The sequence below is a fragment of the Chionomys nivalis genome, chromosome 5, assembly GCF_950005125.1.
Source record: "Chionomys nivalis chromosome 5, mChiNiv1.1, whole genome shotgun sequence".
Taxonomy (NCBI): domain Eukaryota; kingdom Metazoa; phylum Chordata; class Mammalia; order Rodentia; family Cricetidae; genus Chionomys; species Chionomys nivalis.
The window spans coordinates 114,262,199-114,285,536 of record NC_080090.1 but is presented as its reverse complement, the minus strand read 5'-3'; the positions used below and the strand labels follow the sequence as shown (position 1 = coordinate 114,285,536).

Genomic DNA, 23,338 nt, shown 5'->3' with positions numbered 1-23,338 from the left:
GGGTCAGGTTCTTTCTCTTTGATGACTCTGCATACTGCTACTGTTTTTGAGGATCCTGCCATTTACCATTCCACTTAAGACCCAAGGTACAGAAATTGGCACAAGGAAGCAGGTTTGTGCAGTCTTCCTTAAAGAGGGCAAAATTGAATATCTGACTCAAATCTTTATCTCAACTTCCAAGACAAAATGAGACAGTTGTGCAAGAAAATACTCTGTGTGTGTGTATGTGTGTGTGTGTGTGTGTGTAAATTCTGGGCCATTAACATCAGAGCTGGAATGACTTTGAGAGCAGTCTGTACTGCATGAGTCTGCGGGTAATTTTAATTAATTAAGAACTTTTAAATGGAAAGAATAATGGGCATTGCAAATGCTAGATGGTATTGTGGGTGTTTTGTTTCTATCGATTACAAAAGCCAGGTTTGTAAGCAGTGCTTTAGTCTTGGATTTCCAACAGAGTTGATTGTCTTTACCATATGGCAATGTCAGCACTGAGACTGAAGAAAAGTCCACAGTACGACGCTGAGTTCTGAGTGCTCCCAGTGGCCCTCCACCTTTTTTTCTTTTTACATTTATTATTTGTGTGTGTGTGTGTGTATGTGTGTTGGTTCTCTTTTTCCATTGTGTGGGTTCTAGACTTCAAACTCAAGTTATCAGTTTTGGCAGCAAGCTCCTTTACCTGCTGAACCATCTTGCTTGTCCTGTTTTCACATTTTGAAACAGAATTCTGTCATTTGCCTTCAGGGGCTTGCTGGGAGTTTAGCACTTACAAGCTCTGTTTATCTCTCCTGTAGTCTGTAGAGGAGGATCTTTGACTTATAAACATATCAACTTTCAGAATCCCACCACCCTTTCTGTTTTTATAACCGACACACAGGTTTTGAAAATGAGTGTTTTAGCCTGATTTCCTGTAGTCCCTGGAGGCTGTGGGTGATGCCATGCCTGCCCTAGGACTATGTCAGCTGGTTTAGTGCCTGGGGGCCAAGGGAATAGGTGAAAGGAAGAAAAGGTGTCCGGAGACAGTGTTTCTTAAATTACAAATTAATAATTAATAAATGATAAAATCAACTTAATGGAGGGCTAGGAAGATGGTTCAGTTGGTGCAGGGCATGTTGTACAAGCATAAGGACCTGAGTTCAGAACCCTAGCACCCACATAAAAATGTGGTAGCATGTACCTGTACATAACTCCATGATGGATGTGTACGGAACTAGAGAGAAGTGGCTCTCAATGGAGCTCACTGGACATCTCCATTGGAGAGAGTGGGGAGACGGACCTGTGGGTGAAGACCAGAGATTCCTAGCACATACGTGAAAAGCCATGCACACACTGTGCATGTGCGCTCCTGAAACTTCAACACAGGAGGGGCTGCAGAGGTGCTTGCTGGCTTGCCAGTCTAGTTGAATGAGTGAGCTCCAGGTTCAGTGGTACCCTGAATTAACCTACCTGGTTCCCTGACTGGTGTGTGGCTCAATTTCCTTGTTTCTAAAATGGAAAGTAGAAGGGTTGGACCAGATGCTCTAGCCTTTCCATGTGTTTATGAGTCTTCAGTCTAAAGACGTCCCTGATGTGGCTTTCTATCTGGGCTCTTTGGCACAGCCTCTACCCAGAGACTGCCAGCTTAAGGAAGTCAGACTCCAGGAATTCCTGGATTAGGAAAACAAAGAGTGCAGCTAAATCATCACTATGTCGTCCTCTTTCCTGTAGGAAAGTCTTTACTTTTTCGGAGAGCGGCAAACAGATAAAACCACCAGCTCTAAGTTTCAAGGAATAGAGACCACTTCTCAGGTAAAATCTCTGTTTTGGGAGTTCTACAGGAGGGCAAGAGGCCTCAACACTTGTCATTAGCTTCATGTCCCACCCTCCAAGTCAGATGACCAGTTGTTGACAGTGCTCAGGTGCCCTGGGCCAGGCTGAGAGCCCAACCTCAGATGCCAGATCTGTGATCTACCCAAAATGTTCTACTTCACATTTTATGTTTCTTAATTTTTCAGAGTTAAGGAATTGATTTGCCCTTCCAGAGTAGGAGGGTTCTGACATATAACCATCATATAAAATCTCCTGCCACTCAATTTCCTGACACATATTCAGACACATGAATAAACCAGTCCCTAAGGAACACCACAGGAACTGTTTCTGTATGACTCGTGTGAGTGTCTGTGTGTGTCTGTGTCTGTGTGTCTCTCTGTGTGTGCCTGTGTCTGTGTGTCTCTGTGTGTGTGTGTGTCTGTGAATATGTATTGTAAGGGGGTAAGAGGCAGAGAGAGAGGAAAAACTATATTTTAAAAATGATAGAGCCAGAGCCGGGCAGTGGTGGCGCACGCCTTTAATCCTAGCACTTGGGAGGCAGAGGCAGGCGGATCTCTGAGTTCGAGGCCAGCCTGGTCTACAAGAGCTAGTTCCGGGACAGGCACCAAAGCTACAGAGAAACCCTGCCTCGAAAAACCAAAAAAAAAAAAAAAAAAAAAAAGATAGAGCCAGGCAGTGGTGGCACATGTCTTTAATCCTAACAGTTGGGAGGCAAAAGCATGCAGATCTTTGACTTTGAAGTCTTCCTGGTCTACATAGTGAGTTCCAGGATAGTCATGGCTACACAGAAAATCCCCATCTCGAAAAAACAATACAGCAAACAAAATGAAAAGAAGAAATAAGCACTTTAGAAAACATTACTCTGAGTCAGCCATGGTGGCTCATGCCTATAATCTTAGAGCGAGGCAGTAAGATTGCACTTTTGAGGTGAGCCTACATAAAACCTTATCTCAGAATATATTTATTACATATCAGATAAGATTGTATGTCATATATATGTGTTTGTGCATCGAAATGTCACACTTAATTCTATAAACTAACCACTGTAAAGTATATGCTATTTCCTTTTATTCTTTAAGAAACAGTTTATTATGGAATTTTCCAAATACAGGGAACTAGTGAGAACTGATAGTGCGGTGTATGTGATGTCGCGGGTTAAAGATGGAGAGGTTTGTCTGGTTCAGTTTAGGTTCACGGTCAACTGGTCCCTTTTCTTTGTCCCTGAGGAAGGCAGTACATGAGGAAGACAAGCCATAAAACTCAATTTCCAAACTATAGCACATACACAGAAATGGAGTTGACCACTTTATAGTCATCAAACCACGTCAGCCCACCAGCACTCATTCTCTAGCTGTGCTCCTAAACCCAGTACCAGTCTTAATACCTTCTTTCCTGACAGATTGTTTTATCCCACAGTTATTTCAGCATGAAATCTGATCTAAAGACTCTCTTAAAAATCCCTTAATATCTGTGAAACATGGTGGCACATGAAAGTACTCAGAAGGCAAAGATGGGTAGATCTCTATGCATCCAAGAAGGCCAGCCCAGGCGACATAGAGAATTCCAGGATAGCCAGGGCCACACAGAGGGACACTGCCTCAAAGCAAAAAAAAAAACAAAAAAAAAAAACAAAACAAAACAAATAAAAAAACCTCCACAATATCATTTATCAAGGTTACCAGTGCAAGGACTCAACTATGGGTTTGAGAGGTATTGGCAAGGTTGTGGAATAGAGTGTCCTGTGTTGAGTTCTGGTGACCTCAGAAGTTGGGTAGTGGTACTTATACACCATCACGTTCTATGACTTGTGGACCACTCTACTGGCTACATGACTGTTGCAAGGAGAGAGGGTCTGCTTGTTTATCTTGGCCACCAGGCTAGCTTATCCCCAAAATAACCACACAGAAATTGTATTAATTAAATCACTGCTTGGCCCATTAGTTTCACCCTCTTAATTGGCTAACTCTCACTTCTTGATTTAACTCATTTCTATTAATCTATATATCACCACGTAGCAGTGGCTTGCCAGGAAAGATTCAGCATGTCTGTCTCTGGAGGCTCCATGGCATTCCTCTGACTCTGCTTTCTTCCTCCCAGAATTCAGTTCTGTTTTCCCCACCTACCTAAGTTCTGCCCCTATCAGGCCAAGGCATTTTCTTTGTTCTTTAACCACTACAAGCAACACTTAGAAAGAGTTAAGGACTTGTAGAAATCTTTCTTATAACTGTCACTTCTTTTTTAAAACTTAATAGTTTAGGTTAGCACACAAAGTAACTGATTTCATCATTATGTCATACATGTGTCATATTTTGTTCCCATTCACTTACTGCCCTTATACCCATTGTCCACCCTCTGGCTCTTTTCTGTCATCCCCTGAGTTAGCAACCCCTTCTCTTCCTCGTTATTATATGTAATATATATATAATAATTCTTATTAATTATTAAAACATATAGTAGTTCTTATTATATGTATTCTATTATTCTCTCTGTGTCCCCATTTCTTTACAATCTCTTCCTTCCCTCCCATGATGCCCTTTCTAGTATCACAAGCTATGACAAACATCTACAAGCTTATAAATACACACATGCACATACACATCAATATAATTTTAATTAAGTTCTGTATAAAGAGAAAACGTGACAGACTCAGAAAGACACATGGCTTCTGTTTGTGTGTATGTATGTGTATGTGTGTGTGTATGTATGTGTGTGTATGTGTGTGTGTGGTGTGTGTGGTGTGTATGTGTGTATGTGTGTGTATGTAAGTGTATTTGTGTATGTGTGTGTATGTATGTGTATGTGTGTATGTGTGTGTATGTGTGTGCATGTATGTGTGTATGTATGTGGTGTGTGTATGTGTGTGTATGTGTGTGTGCGTGTGTGTATGTGTGGTGTGTGTGTGTATCTGTGTGTGCGTGTGTGCGTGTGTGTATGTGTGTGTATATGTGTGTGTATGTGTGTGTATATGTGTGTATGTGTATGTGTGTCTGGTGTATGCATGTGAGTATGTAGGTTCAGATGTTGTGTGTGCGCATGTAAGGCCAGAGAAAAACATTGGTCATCTTCCTCTATTGTTCTGCACCCTATTGTCTTGAGATGGGCCTCGTCTCATTGATGTTTAGACTAGGATGGCTAGCAAGTGAGCACCAGGGATTCATCGTCCACAATACAATGCCGGGGTTACAGGAATGCACAGCCATGCCTGGATTTCTTTTCCATGATTTTTTGAGATTTAAGATCAGTTGTGCATGCATGCATAGCAAGTGCTTTTACCTACTAAGACATCTTAATGATCCCACACTTCCATTTCTAGTAGGAAGCATGGGTTTTAATTTTGTTAGCACTTTCCAGGTGTCTCAACACCAGAGTGTTTAAGCTTCTTGAGGAAAATCCTGTGAGGAACATTCCATAAGGAAAGTAAAGGGCTAGCAATCCCCAAGGAATTCTCCCAAGGATGATAAGAAAAGGAAAGGTGAAGATGTTGTACAGCTGTAGAGTGGAGAGACGAAGAAGGATGCCATGTGATCTACTGACATATAAATGGCTTCTGGAGTCCCCTCTTACGCTGTTCTGCTATGAATAAGGGCTACTCTCCACCAAATCACGTTTTTCTCCAATGTCGTCATTATAACTAATTTTCAGCTACCATATTGAAATGTTAGAACTGCTTTGAGTTTTTTTTGTTTGTTTTTTTTGTTTGTTTTTTTTCTGAGCTGCCACCTTCTCAAGCATGAGCTTGGACTTGGGAGGTGGTTCATTCAGTAATGTGCCTGTCACTCAAGCATACGGACCTAAATTCAGATATCTGGCACTCATGTGAGGGTCTGGTGCTACAAGTCTGAAATCTCTGCACTTGGGAATGAAGAAAGAACGAAGAAAACTCTACAGAGCTCACTGCCTAGTCAGTCTACCTAAATGGATAAACTTCCAAGTTTACTGAGACAGCTTGTGTCAGAAAAATAAGATAAATTTATAGGAATTCTAAACAATCTTGGCCTACATAGCAAAGTCAAGGCCAACCAGGTCTACACACTGAGGTACTGAGGTCTTATCTCAAAGATGATGAAAAATAATAATATGATGATGATCCTAGGAAAAACTAGCACCAACCTCTGGCCTCTGCAAAAAACATATATATATACACACACATGTGCAAAAACGACAACATGGCAGATCACTTGCAAGGACTGACTCCTGTCATGTTCATTCACCACATCACCAAACTTAGTACTTTTTCTTGATATTCAATCATGAAACAACATATATGAAATACACACAACTACGTACTACCCTCCTGCAATTGTTTCCTCACCTAAACTGTACCTGACAAATTCTTTGTAAAAAGGGGGAGATGGGGAGGAAGACAAATGGAGGCAGGATTAGTCACACTGACTTTTGGCTTTTTATTTTCATCTAAATTGAGCCTTCTGTTGCTTTGCAGAAAAGATATGTTGACTATTTTGAAAATATGAAATTAGCTACCAATGGACTCTCCCTCCAAGAAAAATACTTGTGATAAAAAGATTTATTGTTTATTCTATTCATAGTAAGTACTTTATTTGGAACTGAAGGGTTGGGTAGAAGGACCAGTTTTTTCATGTTCAGAGAGTAGCTGTCTATGGACAATGTCTCAAACATGAACTCCTACATCTATAGCTGTCCATTGGCCATGTGACAGCCTGTTGACAGCTCCTAAGTGTCCTGCTCATTCCCTTTTCTTCATCCGTTCGTGTGGGGGTTGGAGAAGTCATTCCTTGTCCTCTCTCATTGCTTCTTAGCCCAGAGTAGATTTTGGGCCCACGTTTTAGTGGAGGGGCAGGGAAATAAGACCCATACTCATCTCTAGTTCAGGGTCCATCTGCTTCTCATCACCTGATCTCTTCATTTACCCCATTCCTTCCTACTACAACCTTCACTGGCATCTCTGTTGTGATGCCATAAATACCCAGGCAGAAAACGTTTTATTTGTTCTCATATAACTGATAAGTTAGACAAGGCTTATTCCAGTGTCTCCTTCCTTTTAAAAGTTCTTGAGTATATTCTGCAGTCTCTTATACTCTGCAGTTCTAAGTCTTAGTGTTAATCACCACCTACACAAAGTGAAACATATATATGGTGCCAAGGCTGAGATCATTGGAAATACAGTGTGGAAAGAGTTGAGAGTGGACGACCGCAAGGAAACAGTGCGTTCCATACACAATGGGGAAGCTGCACACATGACCTTCCAGTGTTGTGGCAGAATGCACCAGATTAGTGCAAGCCCAAGTCAGACCAAATCCCAGCAGAAGTAAATTTTTACTTTGTAGAAAATTGATAATTACAAATAATCTTTCCAAAGAAATGTAAGTTAGCTGTGTCCAGTAGCTTGCACTTACCTGTAAGTTCAGTCATTTCCTGTCTGCCTGTTCATGTGTGATACTTTGCAAAACCTATAACATTGTACTTCTCCTTCTCTTATAAGTTAAACCCAGATTTTGGCAGAATCCAATGCAATGATATTATATGAAACATTTTCTGTAAAACAGAAAGGGTTAAAAGGGTTCACCTTTATGTGGGAAACAAATATTCACAATTGATTATGTTAAAAACAAAAAACAAAAAGCAAATCAACTTGATTTGCCTAGTCTTACAACTTGATATGTCATGTTTTGTTGATATCCTTGGAAGGCGTACCCTTTCTGAATAGAAACAGAAGAAAAGTGGATGGGGTTGGGCAGAGGGGAGGTGTGGGATGAGAGACTGGGAAGAGAGAAGAGAGGGGAAATGTGTGTGTGTGTATGTGCAAGTATGTGTGCATGCATGTGGAATATATATACACACATCCCAAGGGATGGAGAAATGGTTTAGGAGTTAAGAGCACTGACTGTTCGTCCAGAGGACCCATGTTCACCTTCCAGAAACCACATGGCAGACCACAACTGTCTGTAATACCCATGGTAAAACACCGTGCACAAAAAAATAAAAATAAATTAAAAAGAACAAAAATTCCCATCACCTAAAAAAGTAAACAGATAATATTAGTTACAGACTTGGGGCTAAGGAATAAAACAGGTGAAGGATGGGTAAGACAGATGCTTCACTTCATAGGGTTTTTGTTTATTTGTTTTATTTGGTGTTTTTAAATCATTAAGGTCTACTTATACAGTTTGAAATTTCTAAGTGTGTGAGAACTTAAGGATATAGATATTCATTTTTCTTGTCATGTGGCTTCATATATTTGTCTTCATATAGTTCTATAATTTTTAATTTTATCATCTATAGTCATTGTACATAATACTGTGTTACATAAAACATTTCATATGAGTAGTAACAGTTTTTACATTTTATTGATTTCTGGTAAACATCAGCAGAAGTTCAGTAACTGGAATGGAGCACAGGGAACTGAGGCAAGAAACCACAATTCATAATGATAATTTAGTAAGATGGTGTTAATAAAACCTTAAATATAAAGAAAACAAGGTTAGATGGACCATCAAAAATGACTGTGCCTTATTAGAGTATCTGTTAAGGTACAATATGGGGGAAAGTTAACTGGAGGTTTCCAAAACCAGGTTCTGAGGAAATGACAAAGGAAGTAGGAAACATTAGAAGTAAAAAGAGGGGCACAAGAACATTCATGTGATGTTTACACTGAGTACTAAAGAAAGACTGAATATGACCACCCTGTATTTTTGGTTGTTTTGTTGCTGTTAAAAATTCAAACATTTTATTTTATTTTTTGCTTTATAAATAATGCCATTCAAAATTTCCACCTCCTCTCCTCCTCCCATTTCCCTCCCCCTCCTCCCATTGCCCCACTTCCCCTCCCTCTCCAGTCCTAAGAGTAGTCAGGGTTCCCTGCCCTGTGGGATGTCCAAGGTCCTCCCCCCTCCATCCAGGTCCAGGAAGGTGAGCATCCAAACAGACTAAGCTCCCACAAAGCCCGTCCGTGCAGTAGAATCAAAACCCAGTGCCATTGTTCTTGACTTCTCAGTCAGTCTCCACCATCAGCCACATTCAGAGAGTCTGGATTGATCACATGCTCCATAAGTCCCAGTCCAGCTGGCCTTGGTGAGCTCCCAATAGATCAGTCCCACCATCTCAGTGGGTGGGTGCCCCCCTTGCGGTCCTGACTTCCTTACTCATGTTCTCCCTCCTTCTGCTCCTCATTTGGACCCTGGGAGCTCAGTCCGGTGCTCCAATGTGGGTCTCTGTCTCTATCTCCATCCATCGCCAGATGAAGGTTCAGTTGGATATTAAGATGTGATATTGTCCTTGACTCTCTGCTGTCGACTCCAAATCCAGTTCATTGATTCTTGGTTATGCCTTTTAAATTTCTCTTCATATTCTCCTTCTTTATGCCTCTCTGCTACTATCTACTCAGACCTTTGTTTGCCCACATCTAAGTTTCTATAAGTCTCCCCACAAAATCCTCCTTATGTGATGTAACATATGAGGTCCTAAACTATGCATTCTGAAATACCTTCTCACTATGAAAAGCCATAAATTGAAAAATGCTGTGCAGTAGGTCCTTGGTCAAAGGCAGGAGCCATTCTTTGACTCAATATAGTTGTGTATTTGTTTATTTATTATGTGTACATGTGTGTGCCTACAAGAATAAATGTCTCCCTTAGTACTGCTTTTAATATTCCTCAGAGTTTTGCTATTTTTGTTTAGTTTCAAGAGAACAAAAAACCTTCTTTATTGATGTCTACTTTGACCTCGTATTTTGCTATCTAATATCTATTAGTTTGTTTTTATTTGAGTTTCTTTTGTTGTTGATTTTAAGCTTTATTGCATTGTGGCCACATAGAATGTACAGAGTTATTTCAATCATTTTAATATTTGTTGAGACTTGTTTTGTATACTGGCATGTGGTCTGTTTTAGAGAGAGTTCCATGGGCTACTGAGTGGAATATATACTCTTCAGTGTTTGGGTAGGATAATTGATAGATGCCTGCTGGGTCCATTTGATGTCTGATGTCATATAATTCTAATGTTTCTCTGTGATTTTTGTCCAAATTACCTTTCTATTGGAGGTGAGCTATTGAAATAAGTCACGTATTATCATTACTGTGTTTTGAAATTCAGTAGTACTTTCATTTTTGTCTGTTTTGTTTTCAATACAATTGAGTGCCTAGGAATTTGGTGTGTATATGTGTAGGACTGTAAAGTCTTTTTGGTTAATTGTTCTCTTGATCAGAATAGTATCACCTTCTTTTTATCTTCTGAATATTAATTTGAAATCTGTTTTGTTAAATGTTAGGACAGCTACACTTGCTTAATCCCTGTTCCTATTTTCTTGTGATACCTTTTCTCTCCTTTCCCTCTAAGCTGGTGCCCATTTGTGAAGATGAATGGAGTTTCTTGTAAACAACTCAAAGATGAATTTTCTTTCTTATTCAAATAGCCTGTGTCATTTGATTGGGGAGTCAAGGTCATTTATATTTAAAGCTACTGCTGGAAAAGTGTGTTTATTGCTGTCTTCTTTTGTACTTTGTATTATTTTTTTTCTATTTTGTCTTCCATTGGATTTAGCATCATTTATTTTCTTTCTATACTCCCCTGTTATTGAGGTATGTCCTCAGTTACCGGGTGTATCCCCTTTTTAAATTAAAGTTTTAAATTTAATTTTATTGAAAATGAAAATTTTCATCGACTGTATTCAGATTACCATTTCCCTCCCCAATTACTTCCTACTTCCTCTCTCAGATCTATCCCTTTCTATCTCTGTTTTGAAAACAAACAAGAATCTAAAGAATAATTAATAAACTAAGATAAAAGAAACCAGAATATGCCAGCACTGAATTTGAAAGTACTACTGAATTTCAAATATGAATATGCCAGGTGGTGGTGGTGCACGCCTTTAATCCAGTACTTGGAAGGCAGAGGCAGGCAGATCTCCATCAGTTTGAGGCCAGCCTGGTCTACAAGAGCTAGTTCTAGGACAGGCACCAAAGCTACAGAGAAACCCTGTCTCGAAAACTGAAAAAGAGGAAGCCATAATAAAACAAAGCAAACAAACAGAAAAAAATTAGCCAAAAAAAAATGAGAAATACCTATAAGTATTTGTATACCCTAAACACAAAATTAGAAGACATTTTATATATGTGTGTGGTTAAAAATATAAATAAAATAAATAAATTCCCCGAGACAGCATTATGAGACATTTAGTTTATTTCATGTTGGCAATCTATTTCTGGGCATGGGTCTAGCCTTAAGAACGGTTTATATCCCCAGCGAGTCTCCATTGTGGAGAGAACTATTTTTCATTTGCGAGTGATGATCAACTGAAGATAGCTCCTGGTTTAGGGATGTGGGCTTGTGTGCATTTTTCCTCTCAGCTAGAACCTCATCTGGTGCAGAATCATGCAGGCCCTGTGCTTGCTAGCACAGTCTCAGAGTTCACATGTATGTCAGCCCTGCTGTGTTTGGAGGGCCTTGATTCCTTTGTGCCTTCGTTCCTCCTGGCTTTTATAGTCTTTCTGCCTCCTCTACTGCATGGTTCACTGACTCCTGACAAGAAGGATGTGATGAGGATATCCCATTTAGGATTGACTGGTGTGGGTCTCTGTTTTCATTCAATTCCTTGGCAGGCATTTTCTTTACTCTTTTAAATGCATAGTCATCTCTTCAGTTTGAAGTATTGCTTCCAGTATTCTCTGCAGGGCTAGTTTTTTAGATATGAATTTTTTTTAGCCCCCTTATATCATGGGAAGTTTTTTCTCTTCCAATTATGGCTGATAATTTTGCTGGGTATAGTAATCTCAGTTGTCGCCTGTGTTTTCATGTTTTACATTTTAAAATTTTTTTAGACTGTAATTACCCTCTCATATGCTTCTCCTTGTTCTCATACAAATGACTCATGTTTCATTCATTGCTATTGTATGCACATACGTATATTTATGTATATATATATATATTTTTTCATGAATATAACCTGTTCCATATAAATAATGTTACTTGTATGCGTGTTTTCAGAGTTAACCACTTGATATTGAATAACTAGTATGTGTTCTCTTTTCTGGAGAAGACCACGTCTCCCACTCCTGGCATTCCTCAGTACTTAGAGTCTTTTGTGTAGTCTTTAGGCATCACGGCATTTCTCTGTCCACTTTGGCTTGTCTATTAGTGTCATCTTTGTTCAGCTCATGTTTGGTCGGTAATACTGATGAGATTTTATGAGTACACCTTTTCACATTACATCACAGAAAACTGCCTGCCCTTTTGACTCTTACAGTCTTTCTGCCCATTTTTCCACAGCGTTCCATGAGTTTACTAGCACTGAGTCCTTAGCTAGATTTCCAGTATCTGGCATGGCCTTGGGTTTGGTGATCTTCTGTAAGCACTTACCAGTCCAGGTCAGCACAGAAGCTGAGCTAGCAGTTAGGCCTGAGTATTGAGGGTGTTGTAAGTGGTTCAGGTTGCAAGGAACTCACCAGAATGGGTGGGTACAAAGACTACACAACCAGCACAAGACATGGGGTTTGGGGATGGCATGCATAACACATTTTTTTAAAAAAGTCTTTGACATAGGAAAATCAGATGATGTATATCCAACAGCAATGCTTTCTTGGTTGAGATCTATTATATTTACTGCTGTGTTTTCAACAGTGTGCCATCATAGCCTTCAACAGATGTAAGGTTAATTTAAATAACTAAGTTACAATTTCATAGAAAGATTAATATCTACTTAAATATATGGAATTATTGGGCTATGGCACCAAGAATATTTTATAACTTTAGGATATTTGACAGAGTAAAGGTGAACTTTATGCTTGCACTTTTTAATCAAGCATATAATTCTGTATTTCATGTGTATTACAGATGTTTCATGATGTTGAAACAGAGTAATAATTAATGTATTCAACTTTCCAGCTCTATATGCTGATGCGAAAGTGAAATTTCTCTCTCCGGTGAGTAATCAAGTGACCACCTGGCTAGCTTATGCCCCAAAATAACAACACACAAGCTGTATTCTTTTAAACACTGCCTGGCCCATTATATCTAGCCTTCTAGGCTAATTCTCACGTATTAATTTAGCCCATTTCTAATAATCTGCATAGCACCATTAGGTGCGCTTACTGGGAAAGGTTCAGCATGTCTGACCTGGCGGCTGGCTGCATCGCATCTGGCTCTGAGAGGAGCTGCCCTGCATCTCAGCTCACTTCCTCTTCCTCCCAGCATTCTGTTCTTTTTACTCCACCCACCTATGTTCTAACCTATGAGGCCAAGCAGTTTTTTTATTAATTAACCAATGACCTTCCTCCATCATACACCTTTTTCTTTTCTTTCTTTTTTTTAAATATATTTATTTTTATTGAAAATTTTCACCTCCTCCTGTCCCCCACTTCCCCTCCCCCTCCCTTTCCAGTCCAAGGAGCAGTCAGGGTTCTACCCTATGGGAAGTCCAAGGTCCTCCCTGCTCCCCCTAGGTCTAGGAAGGTGAGCATCCAAACAGTCTAGCCTCCCACAGAGCCAGTCCATGCAGTAGAATCAAAACCCAGTGCCATTGTCCTTTGCTTCTCAGCAGCCCTCATTGTCAGCCACGTTCAGAGAGTCCGGTTTAATCACATGCTCCATCAGTCCCAGTCCAACTGGCCTTGCTGAGCTCCCAATAGATCAGCCCCACTGTCACAGTGGGTGGGTGCACCCCTTGCAGTCCTGACTTCCTTTCTCATCTTCTCCCTTCTTCTGCTCTTCATCTGGGCCTTGGGAGCTCAATCCAATGCTCCAATGTGAGTCTCTGTCTCTATCTCCATCCATCGCCAGATGAAGGTTCTATGGAAGATACACCTTTTTCTTGTCTTGTTTTTTATCCTTGTTTTGGTTTTTTGAGACAGGGTTGCATAGCACAGATTGACTAGAAGCTTACCATACAACCCAAGTTGGCCTTGAAGATGTGGTCCTCTTGCCTCAGCCTCCCAAGTGCTGAAGTTACAGGTTTGTGTCACCAAGCATGATATTTTTGTCTAGTCTTTTGAATGGTTTTGGTTTGGAATTTCCTTTGCTACAGTGCCCAATAAAGAAAATGACAGACATGTCTGTTGAAGCACAAATAATAAAAAGCCAGAGTCAGATATTAGGATTCAACCTGAAGATCAGAAAAGCAAAGCAGCCAAGCCGCTAGAGAGATCATGCCTCCACCAAGGCTCAGACAAACAAAGGCAACCCTATAATGCACTTTTCCATCCTCAGACTCCACATTCCAATGAATTCCTGCCTCTTTCCCTTTATAGTTCTCTCCACCCAGGCATATCGCTCCTGTCTCCACCTCCCCAGTGCTGGGAATAAAGGCTTGTATTCCCAAGTGCTGGGATCACCTTTGTGTGAGCTCTATTTCTCTTTTAGACATATTCAATCTTGTTTAGCACAGAGTGGCCTTGAACTCACAGAGGTCTGTCCTGGGATTAAAGATGTGTGCCACTCTCTGGCCTGTATGGCTGACTAGTATGGCTGCTTAGCCCTCTAATACTCTGTTAAGTTTTATTTATTAAAACACAAATAATAGCTGGGCCATGGTGGCGCACGCCTTTAATCCCAGCACTTGGGAAGCAGAGGCAGGTGAATCTCTGTGAGTTCAAGGTCAGCCTGGTCTACAGAGTGAGTTCCATGAGCCAAGGCTACACTGGGAAACCCTGCTTGAAAAATCAAAAAAAACCTCACAAATAATAAACCACTATAGCAAAGAGATTAGAGGAAAGTAACAAATAAAAATTAAACACTTTTTCCTAAAGAACAAATATAATATTTTTATATTTCATGAATTCTATAAATAAGTGTATATTAATTTTTAAATAAATATGGAAACATCTTGATTTAAAAATAAACAAAATACTACAAAGCAGTGATTACGTTTTTGTTTTGTATATTAAAATACATTGTGGCCACTGGGAGTTCTGCCATATGTCTTTAATCCCAGCACTTAGGAGACAGAGGTAGATGAATCTCTATGAGTCTGAGGACAGTCTGATATACATTGTGAGTTGCAAATTAACTGGGCCACAATAGTGAAATTCTGTCTCCCCAAAACACAAAATGACAAACCAAATTTATTGTTGCCACTATATTAAAACATATTTTAAGCATAATTTCTTAGCCAGGCGTTGGTGGTGCACAGCTTTAATCCTAATAATCAGGAGGCAGAGGCAGGCAGATCTCTTTGAGTTCAAGCCAGTCTGGTCTACAAGATATGTCTGGATATTTACTGCTTGTAGCTAACTTTAAGTATCACTTGTTTCATTTTTCTATAAGATTATCTCTACTACAAATAACTATGTTAGTTAACTTAAAATTTCTCTTCCTTTCTCATCCTCTGCCTACTCTCTGCTAGCTACTTAAATTTTAAATATGTTGGAGCAGGTGACTTAAGTAGTTGCCTTACAGGCTTGCTGCCCTTGAATAATGCAGTCACTCTGAGTTCTCTAACCAAGGATAACAATCAAGTGCTATTTGTGAAGGACAGTTACAGCAGCTGCATGCGGACCCTTAAAGATTACTCTGAGTCTTGACTTTTAGACACTTTGACCCAGGCCTGACCAAGATTCATGGCTTTGGGGCAGAAAGGAATTTAGGGACTGGCAAATACGAATCAGAATTGGTGTTAATAAAAATATTGTAATTTACATTTTTAAAAACAAGGATAAGTAGAAAGAAAATCATCCAGAAGCAATGTCTGAGTGAAGGTTTCTAGGGGAGTCACACTTAATGTCATTTCCTTATTCTTATTTTGGTGAGCTTTGACAATATTATGGAAGGTTTGTTTGGAACCTAAATCAGATAGTAGGTGGTTCCTGGGCATCGTCTGACAGAATTATAATTGATAATCACAGGAGTACTGCTAGGAGGTATGGTTTCAACAGTGCAAAAATGTCAGTCAGAAGGAATGATGCTTTTTACTAGGTCATATACATTCAGGCCTTAAGCCTGGTCCCTTGCTATTTTAACATAAAGTAGATGCATATGGAAGAAACAAAATGTCTGTTAGCAACCTGTATAACAAATGTTTACTATGCTAGAATTCTTGCTTCCCAGCTGACAAGAGATTTCAATCAGAATGGAGCATCTCCCTTGTCATGTCAACATATTTTCCTCATGTTTCTTATGTGTCTTTATGCCACATAAAGACAATTGCCTAGGAAACCTTGGAAATATACATCCCTGTGATCATCAAAGCCAGAACATGAAAGTACATTCCAAAAACATAGGTATTTCTATCATCACCTTTGCCAGGGATTAATTATCCAATGTAGCTTTCCCTTGAAGAAATCAGTAAGAAATGCTTTATTTTCCTTTAGTTTTGTCTTGAACCCTCTCTTTGGAGAGTAACTGTAAATTTAATATGTTCTAATAGAGCTCCTGGTGACATGGTTGTATATACTTACATGTCTTTCACAAACTATTTCTTTGTCCTGGTAGACCACCTAATGCCTAAGTGTCTGATCAGTGACTAGGTGTCCCTCTCACAGGAACCTGAGGCTTTTGTCTGCTTTGTCTAGTTCATTCCTATAAAGAGGGCCACTTTCCAGAGTAGCCCTGGAAGGAAGGCCATTGAGTTCAGGTGTGCTAAGTAGATAAGGAGATGATCACAGAAGACAAAAGGTAATAACAGAAGCAGCTTTTGGTACTTAAGAATCCCAGAAAGAAGAGAGAAGGGAGCCAACTAAAGCAATGAAAAAGGACCTCATTCAATATGATCTTTCTAGTTCCATCCATCCATGTGCACAGTTCTTGACTTTATTTTTCTTAGCATCTGGGGAGTGTTCCATAGTGTATATGTGCCACATTTTTCTCCTCCACTTATTGGTTGTTTTCATTTCCTAGCTTTTGTGAACAGAACAGCAATGAACATGACTAAGAAAATTAACCATGGAGTAGCTTGTTGAGTCCTTTGGGTTATATGGTAGATTTATTTTTAGTGACTGTTCCGAGAATTCACACTGATTTCCATAGTACCTGCACAAGTTTGCCATCCCACCAAGAATGAATGGAAGTTACTTTTTCTCTACCCCTCATTTTGTTGATCTTTTTCATTCTTGCTAGGGAAAGATAAAATCTCAAAATTGTTTTGATTTGCATTTTCCTGTAGTAATGAGCTGCGGGCAGGCCTGCTATTCATTCCACCCTGCTCCCACATGGCTAGCTTAGCCCCAGAATAGTAACACACAAATTGTATTCATTTAAACACTGCCTGGCCCATTAGCTCTAGCCTCTTACTGACTCACTCTCACATCTTGATTAACCAATTTCTAATCATCTGTGTAGCACCATGAGGTGGTGGCTTACTGGGAAAGATTCAGCATGTCTGACCTGGTGGCTGGCTCCATTCCGTCTGACCCAGAGAGGAGAGGCATGGCAATTGTCTCACTTCCCTTCTTCCCAGTATTCTCTTCTGTCTACTCCACTCACCTATGTTCTGACCTATCAGGCCAAGCAGTTTCTTTATTAACCAATGAAAGCAACAGTTAGATATTAGACCCTCCTACATCATTTTCCTAATTGCTAGGGATGATAAACTTTCTTGGAGACATTTCTTATCAATTTTCTCCTCTTTTGAGAATTCTGTTCAGGTACATTTTTAAAGGTATTGTTGTTGTTGTTGAGTTCTTTATATATTCTGTGTATTAACTCTCTGTCAGATGGTAGCTGGCAAAGATTTTCTCTTGTTCCATGGCTTCCTGTTCACTTGGTTGATTGTTTCTTTTAACTGTGCAGAAACTTTTAAGTTGTCAGTTGTTGGCCTTAATTCCTGGATAAACCCTTTCCTACACTTACATAATGTGGGGTACTGTCTTTTTTATTCTAGCACTTTGAACATTTCAGGCTTCGTGTTTAAGTCTTTAATCCATTTGCAGTTAGCTTTTGTGTGCAGTGATAGATACAGATATAATTTCATCATTCTGTGTGTGAACATACAGTTTACCCAGCTACATTTGATAAAGATGCTTTTCTCCAGCCTTTTTTTCTGGGTACGTCTGTTAAATATTAAATGGCTGAAGATACATGTACTTTCGTTTGAGTTTTTGATTTTGTTCCATTCCCTACATGTCTGTGCCATTTTCTTATCACCACAGTTTTGTGACGTATCTAAAATCTGGGTGTAATCCTTCCACATTGCTATCTTTCTTCAGAATGGTTTTGACTATCCAAACTTTGTGATTCCATATGAATTTTAGGATAGATTATTTCCTATTTCTGTGAAGAATGGGATGGGGCTTTTGGTCAGGATTGCATTAATCTGTATATAGTTTTTGTTAAATTTTAACTATACCCATTCATAAGCATGGGATGTTTCTCCATTTTCTATTGTCTTTACCTATCTCTTTATTGAGTCTTATTTTTTTAATTGAAGAAATCCCTACATTTTTGTTGGTGGCGTGTACAAAAGCTCTTGATTTATGCAAGTTTACTCAGTAGACCACCACATTGCTGTTTGTCCTCTTCTTTCCCTATTTGTATCACTTTAATTTCCTTCTTGTAGGCAGAGGCTGCTTGTTTGTCCCTGTCGCCCAGAACCAAAATAACCACACAGAAACTATATTAATTAAATTACTGCTTGGCCCATTAGCTCTAGCTACTTATTGGCTAATCTTACATATTAATTTAATCCATTTCTATCAATCTGTATATTGCCATATGGCTGTGGCTTACGAGGTAAAATTCCCAGCATCTGTCTCCAGTTGTGGCTGCATGGCTTCTCTCTGACAGTGCCCTCTTTCTCCCAGCATAGAGCCTAGCTTTTCCCACCTATCTCTGTTCTGCCCTTGGCATGGGCTCAAAGCAGTTCTTTATTCATGAAGTAATAAAAGCAACACATAGACAGAAGGACCTCCCACACCACCTTCTCTTGCCTAATTGCTCCAGCTAATATTTATACCACAATATTGAAAAGGAGTAAGGGTAGTGAACACCATTCAATCTTTTTTTTGATTAATTAGAACAAAGATCTGCCAATCTTGTTACTCTCCTCAAATAACCATATCTTAGATTCATTGATTCTGTGTATTGTTATATGGCATGCTTTTAATTTTTTTTTTCAGTTTTTAACAGTAAAAATACCTGGAAATTTCCTATAATGCACATAAGTCACTATATATATATATATATGTGTGTGTGTGTGTGTGTGTTTGAATATGTGTGCATATATTTATAGGAATATGTGAGAATAAAGATGGGAATATATGTGTGAGAATATACACTGTATATTATATTCTTTCTATATATAAACTATATATATTGTATATAATACATAAACAAATATATATATATATTGATTATCCTTCAACATTCTCTTGAAACCTTCTTGTGTCTTGACTATATCATTATAAACTGTAAAGTGCTGCATATTTAACTGATATTATTGCTAATATGGTTTTACAGGATCAAGGGAAGAAATTTTAAATTCACTGGATTATTAGTTCTTTGTGCCAGTTTTATTAGGAAACTAATCTTTTTTCTTTAGCCATGTCTTTTTTAGAATCTTCCTAAACACTATGATGACTGCCCTTTTTTCTTTTGGTTTCATGCATCTTTTATACGAAAACACAGGTAGGGATACCTTGTGATCCAGCAGAAACAGCTTAATGTTCCACGTATGTTATGACACGGCTTATGCCAGCTGTCCTAAGTTCAATTTATAGAAACAAAATAAATCCTTGAGTTATTCCAGTGCATCAGTTATCTTAATGTGGTCTTAAAATCTTTTAGGGTTTTTTACATTTATTATTAACATGAAATACACATACAATATACATTTACAATTTGTGTTTATTTTTTATGGATCTCAGTCCCATTAACTACTCTTACCTCCACTCTGCTCCTCTCACTTGGGACATTATATGCCTTGGTGAAGGTTATTTTCAAAATAGAGATGCTTCATTACTCACAAGCAAAGTGCCCTTGGACTATAAGTTAAAATCTATTATACACAGATCTTGAGTGTGACAGTAAACTCCTTTCATGGAAGTTTAACATGTATCCCTTAATGCCTTGATTTTGGTAAGGCCTTGAGGAGTGTTGGCTAAGTGGCACCCAACCACCAAATTCCAAGTGTAATCCAGGTGTCCACAGCTAGGAAACTGATTGGTGCACCTAACATCTAGGACAGAAGTTAGAAGGCACGGGTATTAGTGAAGTCACCTAAAATCATTCATGTGAAAATTTTCCACTTAAATATGATTTATTAGAAAACCATTTATTAGAAATTGAGCTGAAAATCTTTATTTAAAAAATTAATTGGAGCCAGGCAGTGGTAGTGCACGCCTTTAATATCAGCACTCAGGAAGCAGAGGCAGGCAGATCTCAGTGAGTTCTAGGTCAGCCTTGTCTACAAAGTGAATTCCAGGTTGGGCAGAACTGTTACACAGAGAAACCCTGTCTCAAAAAAGTAAAAAAAAAAATTACTTGGATTTAATTATTCCAAAAAATCCTGTGATCATGAGAACAAGGGGAGACAGGCAGATAGACAGAATGAGAATCTGCAGGCGAAAACATGAAACCTGGTCAGTTGGTAGATGATGTTGAAATGATTGTCACTGAACAGGCCGGGAATTAATACTGTCTTAATCACTTCAAACTGACAAACTGACCAAGGCCTGATGATAATTCAAGCCTTGTAAGACACCAGAAGGGAACTTGAAAAGCACATGATTTACATTTGTAGTAAATTTGTATTTGGTGGAGATTTTGACCATTTATATCTGGATGTGCACAAACTTTGATTTATGAGCCTTGGTCCTTTACAATCCATGTTGATATAGGAAAAGCAAAGTTGGATCATTTTAATTCTCACTTTTATGCAAGATGCTAAAGATGTTTGTAACATTTAATTTGCAGATGGATAAGATAAACTGTTTATAGGCAGGAGACAGATGTTAAGTCAAAACTCAAAGTTCTTCACTTAAAGGAAAAGCAATGTTTTATTGCTGGGTTTTATTCCACACCTCTTATAGAAATATCATGAATGATATCCTATGAACCAGTGATGGAAGAGTCAGGAACTGCTCTTACTAAGGTACTTTTGATCTTGGAGAGATGGAAGGGGTCAGCCAACACACAGAGAGGGTCTGAGACTCTGACAGCTAGTGGGGTCCTTTTCATGAAGCACCAACAAATTAATCATGGCTTCCTATCAGCCCTAATACAAAAGGTACTGATTTTTTTCTTATTCTTAGGCTTTATCTACCAAGAAATGAATTGGATAATACCCATAAACCAAAAACATGGAAAATTTACAGTCCAAAGTTCGCAGTAGAAGTGTATTTTGATGAGGTATAGCGCAAAATTGTGTAGTGACTGTTGACTAAGTGCTGTTCCCCTTCTTGGAGAGAAGCATGTTCGTTCCACTCCATGCTGCATATGTCTTCTAACCTATGTCATTGATGGTGTGTCTGTAATGTATGTGTGTACATGTTTCTGGAAACATATTAAATGTATACAGGAAAAAATATGTCAATGGTCTTTTTTTTTCTTTTGAAGGCTTATACAATACAGTCTTTCTCTTTTTATTTTTGAGAGAGGGTCCCACTATAAAGCCCTTGCTGGCCTGGAATTCACTGTCGACTAGATGTGAACTCATAGAAATCTACCTGGCTCTGCCACATGAGTGCAGGGATTAAAGGTATATATCACCATGTCTAGATCTCTTTGTACGTACTGTTTGGAAAATTCTGTACATAGAAGTATTAGGTATTAATTTGAAGAACTTTGAAGCATTCAATCTTTCATGTCAATATTAGGGACATTAGGTATCATTCTCAGAAACTTTGAAATAACAGATTTTTCCTGTCGAAAGAGCTGAGCCATTATAGAAGTTATCTGTGTTCCCATAGTACACATGTATTTATATGTTTCAGAACAAGTATTTATTCTGTTTTATGTTTGTAATTTGCCTTTACTTGATTCACAGATTGTTAAGATACATAAGATTGAAAGCAATGCTAAAGATTTTTTTTTGTTTTAGTTATTTATTTTACCTGCACACTTGTGTCTCTCTGTGCATATGCATGGGTGCACATGGTCATTGTGCACATGTCAACATCAGAGGACAACTTGTGCAGCACTGTTCTCTCCTTCCATCACATAGATTTTGGGAAATGAACTCAGGTCTGCAGGCTTGACATCAAATACCTTTACCCACTGAGCAAGCCATCTCCCAGACCTGCAAAATCAAAGTTTTAAATCCAGGAGAAAAAAAATCTAGTCCTTTACTGATAGCTCACAATTTCCCCTCTCTCTAGGGGATGCACAAGTAGCTTACATGACGAATTCTTTTTAATTACACATAGGAAGGAGAAAAAGATGCTGGTAAACATGAAAAGGAAAGACCTTAGTGACTGCTGCTTTTGTGTAACATTAAGTTGAAGGAAACCAATCTAGATGTATTAAAGTTCATTGTCCCTGCCCTCCTAAACCAATTAGCTCTAAGGAATGTTGCCTTTAAGCACTGGTTAGCCACACAAATTCATTTTTTTTTTTTTTTTGGTTTTTTTGAGACAAGGTTTCTCTGTAGCTTTGGAGCCTGTCCTGGAACTCCCTTTGTAGACCAGGCTGGCCTCGAACTCACAGAGATCCGCCTGCCTCTGCCTCCCGAGTGCTGGGATTAAAGGCGTGCGCCACCACCGCTGGCCACAAATTCATTTTCTGTTTGGTTTCAAGTACATAAAAGAACTGCATTCTAAGTCTCTTCATGGCCGCAAAGTCTTGATCATCCTTGAAAAGAACGTCATTTGGGGCTTCACTGAAATAAACTTATTTAGATTTCCCCTTATTAGCAAAGATGTCAACAATTGTGCCTAGGTGAATTTGTTAGGAAATTAAAGATAATTTTAATTTAACTCTCTGTCTGTTATTATTACAGGGACACCTTCTAAAAATGTCAGCAGATGACTCCATTATGCAGACCATAGAGTGATTCTGCGTAAAGACAGCTACAGCATCAATGGACAATATAATCCTACATGACTACATCATATGTACAACTTCATAGGCAGAAATGTCACTTTGCAGAGCATGGCTATTTAACTCCTGAAAAACCCTGCATTCTGTAGAAATCACTCTAAAAGCAATCACTCATGAAAATAAAAGAGGTTTGGGGACAGACCACTGATGTAGAAGGGTCTTTATCTATCTGTTGTTTCATTGGTTGATTAATAAAGAAAACTGCTTGGCCTGATAGGTTAGAACATAGGTGGATGGAGTAAACAGAACAGAATGCTGGGAGGAAAGGAAAGTGAGCTCAGACATTATGCCTCTCCTCTCCAGGGCAGACGCAATGAAGCAAGCCGCCAGGTCAGACATGCTGACTCTTTCCTGGTAAAACTGGTGCTAAATATGGGTTAGGCAAGATAAGTCACCACATGGTGCTACACACATTAATAGAAATGGGCCAAGCAGTGTTTATATGCATACAGTTTGTGTGTTGTTATTTCGGGGCATAAGCTAGCCAGGCAGCCCGGAGCTGGAGCCAGGAACACAGCCGGCAGCTCCCACTACAGATCACAGCAATCAAGCAACTCTGTGTAGTCAGCATTCTGACCACTTGGGCCTCTGCGTT

At 39.1% G+C, this 23,338-nt stretch overlaps 1 pseudogene; it reads left to right on the top strand.

Annotated features, from left to right (window-relative positions):
* Positions 1-302: 302 nt before the first annotated feature.
* On the top strand, positions 303-22,696 carry LOC130874199 (phosphatidylinositol 3,4,5-trisphosphate 3-phosphatase TPTE2-like; annotated as a pseudogene).
* The last annotated feature ends 642 nt before the right edge of the window (positions 22,697-23,338 follow it).